The 11,419-nt window shown below is 34.2% G+C and overlaps 1 protein-coding gene and 1 long non-coding RNA gene across 4 annotated transcripts in view; both read right to left on the minus strand.

Annotated features, from left to right (window-relative positions):
- The window catches only part of CENPP (centromere protein P), a 153,832-nt gene that overhangs the window by 55,022 nt on the left and 87,391 nt on the right, over positions 1-11,419 (minus strand). The window lies entirely within an intron of this gene.
- LOC142042639 (uncharacterized) overlaps positions 10,639-11,419 on the minus strand; it is a 58,251-nt gene continuing 57,470 nt past the window's right edge. The window contains exon 4 of the long non-coding RNA XR_012653818.1: positions 10,639-11,152. This is a non-coding gene — a long non-coding RNA (uncharacterized LOC142042639). The remainder of the gene's footprint in view (positions 11,153-11,419) is intronic.

The raw sequence follows: 11,419 nt of genomic DNA on the forward strand, positions 1-11,419 counted from the left end.
GCAAATAATTAATTTTTGCAGGCTTACATTGGAAATTAATACACTTCAAGAAGGTAATCAGGTTGAGAATGGAATATAGTTCTGCTAAAGTATTATCAGACTCAGAAGTCTTATGAAATAGTATGGACCAAACCCTGTAATTAGATATTCTTGTGGAATAAGAAGCTTGAAATAACTTGTTGAAATAACCTGTTTGAACCTCAGTCATACTGGTCCTTTGAAAACTTCCTAAGTCTTACTGAAGTAGGCACCATTTGATCTTTTAGTCTGGCAAGAAGCTCAATTGAGGTATACTGGGAAAGCCTTCACATTATTCCTAGATAGGTGGAATAATCACTGCCCGCAGAAACTCGCTGTATGCAAATCAGCAAGTCCCTGATGAGAATGTGGTTTGAGGAAGAAAACTCTTAAGTCAATCAAGTAACAATTCTAACAAGCAATCAGATTTGGGTAGATGCACAGAAGTACTCTCATTACCCCTGTTCTCCAGATGCAGATGTAACTGCAATTTGTATTCACAGATAAATTCAAGAGAGAACAAGCTGCAAGTTGCTAAGACAGCAAAGATGTCCCATCAGAATTTTTTTAACCATTTCAGAGAGGAAACTACTTAGACTAGGGCAAAAACCTGAATAAAATTTTCTTAGTAACCCAGCCAGAGACAAATGTAAGGTAAATATATCTAAATACAAGGATGTAATGTAAATGTTGAAACATGACAGGGTAAGATACTTTAAAGTTAGTAAGAGACACAGAATAGCAAAAGTTAGGATTCAATAGCCATAGCAATTCCAGAACCACAATGCTTTGTGGCATAAGGATCATACATAAGAATTTGGACAAGACCTGCTAAATCCTTCAGGTAGGTCCCGTTATAAATTCAGACATAACAGAAGACATCCTGTGATTATCATCATATTAACAGAAAAGGTATTGACACTGGCATTTTTATTGAGTAGGATCTTTCTACAGGTTAAATGATGACAGAACTTGGAGGATCTGCCTGAACTGTTGTTTTGTGCACAGGGCATAGACTTCTGGTAAAATAAAAACTGCAAAGGTGCCCAACAAAATAAGGTGGTTACCATGGAAGCTCAGATAGCTTTCTGAATTTGAAGCAATGATCAGATGCAATGCTTCCTCTAAGATAAGGTAAAAGATCTTTCCTCAAAAAACAAACAAACAAAAAAAACCTACAAGAACTCAGAAAAATAAAGGCATCAAATGCCTCCCAAAGTGAGAATGTTGTTATCAATTCCCATGTGTTGAGGCTGTTACAACCTCTGAGACCCCAAAAATGTAGAGCTGACAGTATACACCCTTCCCCATTTTCCATTTCAATTTAATAAAGAATAGAGAACCCCTCATGCCAAAGCTACAAATCACTCAATTTTGCTCCAAAAAGGAGTTTGAGGCATGACCACTAGTGAACCACTTGGGTCTAGTGGCCCAAGACAACAAAGTGCATTTCACCCAATGAATTCTCTTTTATGTAATACTATAGAGAGTGGTTGATATAACTTCTGAATTTCAATTCTGAAACATGCATCATGCTTGCTCTCACTAGAAAACTCTCTTAGCATTCAATTAAAAAAAAATAATCAGAACTTGGAAGCATGATTTTATCATTTCTTTGCCAACAATTTAGTTACTCTTTTACTGAAAGAAATCAATGAACTTTCAAGATCTCTCTCAAGTGACAACTTTATAAACAGTTATATCATGGCAACAAAATAAACAGTTTATTGTTTCTACTGTATAGTAATACAAATGTTAACTAGTTGAAATTCTCATGAGAAAACATTTTCTAATTTAAGTACTATGTTTATATTATAATGTATACAATTTTCAGTGAACACAAGACTACGGATAGTAAAATATTAGAAATATGACCAAATACTACCAAAATAATTTACACAAAAATCCTGATGACTTTCTATATGAAGCAGTTTTCAGAAAACATGTCTGCAGATCATAAGTTTGTAGTCTAATACAATACCTGGTGCTCTGGAAGTCTGAAGCTTCCTTAACTAAGCTTCAAAATCTCTACTCATTTGGAAGTGTGGGCACTTAAAAACGTAACCACAGGGACCTACCTATATCCTCTTTGGATTCACAGCCCGAAACAACCAACAAAGGGTCACTCCTTCTGTTTAATTGCAGAAAGCAACAATGAAGATGCAGTATCGACATGTGTTACAACTTTTATACAACCACTCCTTGATAAAGTTATCTGTCAAGACCAAAATTCAGGTCAAATCACTGCTTAAAGGCATCAGAATCATACTATGACAATCTTATAGAATGTCCTAACCACAAAGGTGAAGCCTACTTTGGAAAGAGTGCATGTTTTTAAAGTGACTTACTTCTAAAGCTGGTTTTGCATGCAGGAAGCATTTAAAAATTTAGTGGACCAGAAACAGCAGTCAACCATGTAACCTACACTCATTTGGAGGAAACTCTGCATAACAGCCTTACTGTCTTCTTAAAAACTGAAAAAGATATAAACATCCATCCAAACAGACTAATTCATAATAATATGTTTGACTTATTCAGTAGACATACATTCCTGTTTTCTAATGAACAAAAGAAAGATCCCTGCTGCTATTGCTTATTTAGTAACATTACCCTTCTATTATAGCTAGTTACCATTAAATCCCAAACACTCTATTTCAAGGGGAAAGGCTTTAATTTTACTTCTCCTGGCACACTGAAAACCATTTTAAATGGGGGAAAAAAACAGTGGACATGTGAAATAAGAGCTCTGATTTAATGATGTCAACAACTTCTGTACAGTTGCAAGGCCCAAAATATTGTGGAAAAAAGTTGGAACACTTTTTCCATCTAAAAGTAGTGAAGACATCACTTAAAAAAACTCTAAAATGTATTAAACAGATCTCCTTTTCCACATTAAGAAATGATCATATGATCAAAATGAATTTAGCTTTTTATTTTCCTAATAAATTAACATATTACTTAAAAGTTTTATACCAATTCAGGCATCAACCAGCTATACTCGAATGCTAGCAAGCATAATTTCAACAATTTTGTTACAACTGCTATGATGAAATTCAATGGAAATACATTGCTTTAATGGTCCCAATATCCAAGTTACAAAGTCTCATTACACATGTAATGTTCCTTGCTAACAAACACCCTGTTTCCACATTAAAATTCCATCAGGATAGACTTAGTACTGTTTTTTCCTTTTCAGTTTAAGAAGTGAACAGAGAATATCAAACAGAGCTTTTTATAAACATCTTCCATTATATATGATGCAAGATGAAGAAGGTGCAACAGTTACCACATCATGAAATTACCTTTAGGAAAACATTCACATATCATTGTGCATCCCTGAAAGAACTTATATAGTCAAGTACTGCATAAAACATTTTTGATCACACCATAAAACAATTCATGATAAATTATCATCCATTTTATGATACTGAAATACTCCAGTTAGAAAAGCAAAACTAAACCAACAGATTTGCTAACATTATGGTGTCAACATTTTCACACAATAAAAGTCCTTATCTAAACCGGATAACGTTTGATCAGTCTCAAAAGGAATGGCATAAAAAAAAGCCAAACAACCTCAGGGTGAACCTCAAAACTAAATGAAACAGCTGTCTTAAAAACACAGCTTAATTTTTCTTCAAGGAAACTAAAAGCAAAGGAACACCATAAACAGCAATACCCTTTCTCTGTGGAACTATTTTTGGTCACTGTCAAAGACAGGGGCTTGGACTAGATGGGCTCTGATCTGATCCAGCACAGCTGTTCCTATGTTCTTAAGTACTTTACACGTAGCCCTGCCTAATTGCTGCTGAACATAATTTTGCACTTTTCCGTTAAGTACTTACTGACTTTATCAGCCTGTGAACACAATTAATAAAGTTTCTCAATACACAGTCCAGACATTGCTATGAAGTTTCTCAGAGCAATACACCACTGCCTCTTCTCTGCAGTCATGTCTATTAAAAATTCCCACCAATGAATCGAGTTTCCCAGGATACTGCAAGATACAAATGAAGGAGAATCTCATTTGAACAGCGAGGTAGGCTAGAGAGCTGATGACAACTTTACATCTTGTCATTGCCCAATAGCTGAGTACTACTATAAAAGCTCATGCAGCTTACATGCATTATTCTATTTCAGTCACTCACTAAAACTAGAAGTAAAGTTTGATCTGTCTTTCATACAGGTCTGTCTTTCATTGATGTCTATACCTGGGAATCCCTGTCCTGGTGACTAGAAGTAGTCATTTCTATTTATTTTCACATTTTCATCTGGGAGTTCTAGTTCTATGGGTCATGAGGTTTACTTGGGGCATTGACTTCAAAGCTCTGTATTCAGAAAATGTAATTTTTTTCAGTTTGGAGAAATGTTGGGTACTACAACTAATTGGAAGACCATATTAATCTCAAGAAAAATGAAAGATCTCTCTTCCCCAGATTGCAGTTTCCTTTATAAACATTAATTTCTTTTCTATGGGAGGATAAAAATACACAAAATTATGCTGGGTATTAGGAGCAAGGCAGCTAAGGGAAATGCCTGAACATTGCTTATCTATCATAAGGTCCAATACTTGTTATGCTGGGCTCAAAAAATTACCTGATGTTTGGGAGTTAAAATGGCTTAGCTATTTGTTTTTCCCATAAAAGCCTGTGATGTTCTTGCCTAGCGCTTCAAATCCAGTCCTATGAGTTTGCCAGCCATAATGGACACAAATATTCTCTGTAGTCTATACAAGTGAACAAAAACCCAAGAGTTGAGTAAATTCCCCCAAACAATATTCTTTCAGTCTGCTTGAGCCATCCTGACTCCATTCATTAAATGGATTTTTTTTCAAGGATTTAAGAATTAAATTAAAGCATTAACATTATGTTGCATTATGTAAAATGTTCATCTTAAAAACCATTTACCTTATAATTTCTTCTTTAACAGTCTGTTACGTAAGGAATTTCCTATAGTCACTGAGTAAACAATTACTGTAGTTTGGCAGAATTTCCATTTCTTTTGTGTTTAATTCTTTGCACAGGATACAGATCTCCACACAAGTTATCAAATGCAAACATTTGCATAATTCATAGCTTCCAATTTAGACTGTTATTTATATTAACAAAGCTTTGATAAACTGAGTTATTAAGACCAGCTAATAATGTACTGTTTTCTACAAAGTACTTTGAAGCAGTTCTGCTAATTCAGAGAAAAGAACTTTCATTCCAAATGTGCAGCATTATGAGTATATATGGAGAAAAACTGTAGGTTTTGCATGCAGTATTACTAAAATAAATCTATGTTTCTCTGTGGGAACTTTTCATATGATAGCAATTCCTAGGGAAAATATATAAAAGCTGACTTATTTTTTCCACAAGACATATTTTTCTCAAAGGAGTAATACTGAACACAGCTGTGGAAATATTAGATATTCAACAACACTATCAACCAAGACAAGAATCTTCTAAGTGAATTATGTAATGGTATTTTTAAAGGATTAAAATTAGGAAAAAGGATTAAAATTGACTTCATTTTTTTCACAGCAGTTTCTCCAAAACCCTGAAAGTTGGCTCTGCCTTTATATTTTATCTTCTGGCCTCACACATTCTGTTCCTTAAAAACCTTCACAGCCAGGGAACAACTGCCCTCGTGAATATTTCATGGTTCACATCCACTTTTAAATTACTATTCTTTATAAATATATATGGCTTGCCTTCTTCTAATGCAAGATGGTTCTGAACTTCTTCAGTAAAGCTGGTTCACTACCAGTCTTCCAGGGAGAACTCTTTTACTATTTTTTTTTCCAGCACAGTTTGGCTCTCATAACAAAGAACTCAGGAAGCAAGACTTTTCCTCTTTCAATTAGACCAATTACTTTTTGGGTCTACATAAAACATTAAAATCTACTACACTTCCTTGCACATTTCCACAGCTGAACTATAAATGTTTCATAAAGTATTTCCTTTTGATTTGAACCTGCCACCCACTCATTTCTTTTGTGTTAACCTAGTTTTTGCATTGGAAAAGGCAAAATGATTATTATCTTTCCTTCTTGATGATGTATGGGTTCAAATAGATCTGTATTACCTATATTCTGTATTTATTTTGAAGGCTATTTTGACAGCCTCTGGTAAAACCTTAAATGAAAGAAACATTGATTAATTCTCCATTTTAGCTGAATTAAATTTCTTTCCAACCTTCTGAGCAAAGAACAGCCCATGGTTTTATGTGAGGAGACATGCATCTTTTACATTAATTGTAAAACATATAGAAATTATAATAACCATGAAACAAAAGCATAGTCACAATACAAATCATATGCCCACAAATTACCAAAGATGTAGTTTGCTTGTTTAACAAAAAAGAAGTTATACATTGGTAAGTAAGCTTACTTTCTAAAGTCAAAGCTACTTCATACTGCTGCAGGCAAGCCAAATGGAAATTACCCTTTGTGGAATATAAGCGTTCAAGAGAAAAATAATAGTTTCTGCTTTACAAATTGTTCTACAAAAAGATCTCATTTTCCATACTGTAAGTTAACATGCAATTATGACATGTTTTCTTTCAATTTACATTAGTATTTCCACTGAGTGGTAAAAGTAACTTCTATCATCTAGTGAATTTCTATCTATAATAAAAAGCAGTGTAGAACCATCCAGGGAACTAAACAACTTAACTAATACATTCCCATATTCCCAAACAAATACTTTTGAAAATAGTATATTAGGCTATCTGTCAGACAATTCTAACTTCTCTGCAAATTTCTACATGGTCTTTTAGCTTAGAAGTGTTTATATTCCAATTTCTTTCATTTTTTGGTCAACTCTGCTATAACATCTACCACACCACATCACTGCATGTGCAATGGCAAGTGAGACTGAGCTCATACCTAGATTCAACCAGTCATAGGCCTTCACTGCCTAAATCAAAGCAACCACATTTGTTCAAGGCTGTAGCAGATTCAACTTTTTGAATACTGCATACCCACAGAGGGAATAATGCCAAGAATGTATTTGTTACTTTATACACATGTTTTATTTTTTAATACGTAAGCACAACTAGTATGAACAGCTGCAGAAGCTCAACATAGTTTCACGGATGAAAAAAAAGACTTAACAGCATAATTATTAGATCTGTTATGGTATATCAAATATTGCAGGTTTTCCCTAATTTACATTTAATTTCTATATTTGTTCCTCCCCTCCTTATGCTTACTTGTGGTTTTACCCTACAGGTAAAATGGGAAAAGAATGAATGTTAAAAATCAGCAAAACACTTTATGAAATCTAAGTAATTAAAGCAAATGTAATTGTCTTCTTTTAAGTGTCAACTTGGGAAAAAACCCTATAGATTACATAATACTTATGATTTAATAATAGCATAATTATGAGAAAATAATATTAAAACCGTAACAGCAGTAGTTAACTACAATTAAAGCAGACTTCTTCAGAAGCCTCCCAATGTATTTAGTGTTACATCCAACCCTGCATGACAGAGTGACTGCTATTGTGTCGATGAGACACAAACGAGACCCTCCTATAAAATTCCCAGGAACAAACCATGCACCCGAGAACACAGGCTAGATTAATTAATACAGTAGGGAAATCACTTCTTTAGTGAGATAATATCCTTCTTTTTATTAGTAATGTTTCTGAAAGCTTTCATTTTGACTATTCTGAAGTAACAAATTGTGTGTTTCAAACTTTCAAACAAATTTAGTCTGGAGATCTTCCTAGAAATATTGTTACATTTTCCATCTAAAAACCAGTATACGCTCAAAGTACATGCAAATATTTACGGACCCATGTTCTTCATCAGACATACAAGTGCAAACTGTAACCAATTACTATGTTATAAATGTGATATTTACTGCTTCCATTTCTAACAGTCTATCACAAACTGAGTCAAAGTCATCTTTTGGATCTCTGAATTTCTAATAAAATATAAATTACCTTTGTTTATAAGTAAAGTTAGGAAAAACCGTAACACCAAATTAAATTAAATTATCTTTGCAACCTAACATACTTTGAATACTTTATCTTTTCTGGAATACAAAGGACTGGATGGCCATATTTCTTTTTTCTTAAAACTACCAACTCAATGGAAATTGATGACAGCTACCACTTTAAATGTTGCCTCTATGTTCTGAACAATATGAATCTAGCAAAAGTTTGTGTGTAAGAAGACTTATTTACACTTCCATATTATTCATACTTTTTGTTAAAACAAAGGAAAAAATGGAAAAATATCAGCATTTACAGGTGATCAGGTTTGTCAGGTTTTGGTTTTGTTGGGGTTTTTTTGTTTTTATTATTATTGTTAAACTTTGGCAGAGTAAATGCTTGACACTCTACGAGGAAATGTTGTGCTCAGTCCAGCTTGTACTCTGAAACAGAAAATTTTCCTTTAGAACTTATTGTTGGAGTGATTCAGTAGTTTGGCACTGGTTGCAAAGCTTTTAATTTTAACTACTGTTTGATTTTCCATGAAAGAATGTCTGGTGTTTCCAATGTGTGTAAGGCAGATAAATACCCATATTTCATAAAAATGCCATGTAACATTATCCAAACTTGTAAGTAGCATCAAAAGCAAGACTAACAATTGACACGTACAGAAACCAAAACTATTTCAAGATCTTAATTCATCAAGCAGGTTCTTCAGGCAGAGCAGTTTACTGATCCAGTTAAGTGTACAAACCTTTTTACAGGACCAAGGAGATGAGCATCAAGGTGGGAATAAGCTAGCTGGGGACTTCTTAAATTGGCATTCCCACACAGAAATTTGTATTAATCTGTAGCCTCAGGTAGAACAAAGTTAACCTATTCTCCTAAGGCAACACAAACTATCTGCAAGGGTGAAAAATAAGGTCTGTCTCTTCAGGTTACTGTTTTGCCTCTTCAGTCATTCCAGATCACCACTTTCTTCCATATATAAAACACATGATAAGCCTGACAATCACTCACATGGATGCATGTACATGCACACTTGACTTCACAGCTCTTTTTGTACATGATCTCTTAATACTGCAAGCTATGAATTGCCCTTCAATACTGGTATGTTGCTAATAAATGCCAGGGACTAAAGACTTTGACTGCAAAATGGAACAGTACATTTTGTTGCGGCTTCTAAGTCAGCTGCCAAAAATATGCAAAAAAAGTATGCATATATTAACAAGTGAAAGTTGACTCATGCATGATAATAAATTATTATTTTATATATTTACATATAAATACTGAAGAATCAAGATGAACTACAGAAACTGAAGAATAGTTTTTCTGTACTCAGCTAGCTTAAATGGTGTAGTTCAACTCGAGAAGAGCCAAAACTTAGCTAAAACCAAAATATGTGACTGCACTCTACATGGACTGGTTGTGAGCATGAAAGGAATATGTCATGTTATTAAAATGTGATGGGCAGTCTCCAAGACAGATTTGTGCAGTTGATGTCAGATTCATCACTTTATGTAAACCACATTTATAAACAGTGCCAGATAATGAAAAAGTACTTAGTTTGCCTTAAAATAACAAATGTATACAAGATCAGCTTAAAAAGAGATTGCAATGTAAGCATTAGCCACATATGGCAGCATATGCTTACTTCCTCACATACAGAAAGTGATACAAATATAGTCATTTCCAATAAAGAAATCAAGATAGCATTTGATATTACTGATGTGATAATGTTAAATATAAAACACCATGCAAATTTTTTTCATTTGCATACTTTACCACAGTGAAAGACAGTATTCTGAATCACAACATGATGGGCATACTCCTTCCCTTCACCTCAGAAATTATCCCCACTACTCATAAAAATCATGTATTTTAAGGCAAGATAGAATTCTAGTTTTCAACCAATTCTTTCATTGGTGGAAGCAGAAATCACTGGAAAGGTCTGAGCAAACAGTTTGGCCTCATATAATATTTTAGTTATTTAAACATGTAATATTTTGTAGGAAAATATATATACATTTGCTCGCAAGGCAAATACCTTTAGACCACTTTCTATCTGAGAGTATCTTTCTTCATTAAGACCCCTACATCATGGATTAAACAATTGTGACAGACACATTTTCCTATCAGGCTATTTAAAATAAAAATCTCACTATTAATGAAATAACAGATGCAATAAGATACCATCATTTTTCCTTTTAATAATATCTTCAACTATATCACCTCAAAGCAATTGCTTTACAATATAGCCAAGAAAGCTGCATTTGATCCTACCTCAGAAGGCTGCAGCTACAGCCTTTGAAAGCTGCTACACATTCTACAGAAGTACACTGTAGTCTTACCCTAAGAAGTGAGAGGAACATTGACCCAAGTACCTAGCATTAATTCATTTGTTTACACACTCCAACTTTCATTCAGAACTCCACAGCTGCCCTAGTGTGCTGGCTCCTGTAATGACTTTGGGTCCAAAAATTAAAATATACTGGAAACAGTGATTCTGAAGAGGAATTCTGCAATAGTAGTCAGTTTTTAGTAAATTGGAAATATGCTGCAAATGTTTAAAAGAACAGGCTCATAAAGTAGATTGAGAACTGTAGCATTCGCTACATATCAAGGTGCCACGCTTAGATCACTGGTCAGCCCGGACCAGGGAAAGAGACAGATAACACACACAGTGTGAGCGCCAACTTCCCCCTTTTATTGCGCAGTTAATTCCTTTTATACTAACAAGGGGAGGTGGGGTTACAGGTACATCACAAGGCTGCGACTAACCCTCTAACTTTCCGTGACAACGCGAGATCTTCCGAACGCTGACCCCTACAGAGAACACTGGCCTATTTTAATTTGTAGTATTGGTATCAACAGCTAACATCTAAAGATCAGAATTTGGTAGTCAAGAGACCTGAAAAGGTGACTTCTGAATATTTTATTTTAGAATTCAATTATATTCACAATCAAAATACTAAATTTGTGTCTTGAGATATTAAACAGTTCCATTACAAGAACAGCATGTCAAAGTAAGCAATATTTATTTCTACCATATTGATGCTATACGTTATACAAAATATTAGATAATCCATTATAAGGTAAGATGGTTACATTTTTTCCAGATACTACCACTCTACATGTCAGCTTCATTATATAGTATGGCTATGACAAACTTTATGCACGCAGGAATGTGTTTCTACCACCAGGATCAACTAAAAAGAGAAAATAGTAATTAAAATAAAGTATTTATCCAAAACTGAGATGTTGCTAAACATCAGGAAAGGGAAGCGTTGCTGTAAAACTAGGATCAACTGAAATTGCTGATTCAATGCTTTACTATTGAAAGGAGAAGTGAAAAAGAAGAAACCGGTACATTTATACCACAACCCTCAGGTCCTGCTCTCTTTGATTAAAGAGCCAAGAAAGTGTTGGAGGGTTTTTTTAAACAGCAATTTAATACTAATTTGCTCAAGTAAATG

Source organism: Buteo buteo, chromosome 21, assembly GCF_964188355.1.
Source record: "Buteo buteo chromosome 21, bButBut1.hap1.1, whole genome shotgun sequence".
Lineage (NCBI taxonomy): Eukaryota > Metazoa > Chordata > Aves > Accipitriformes > Accipitridae > Buteo > Buteo buteo.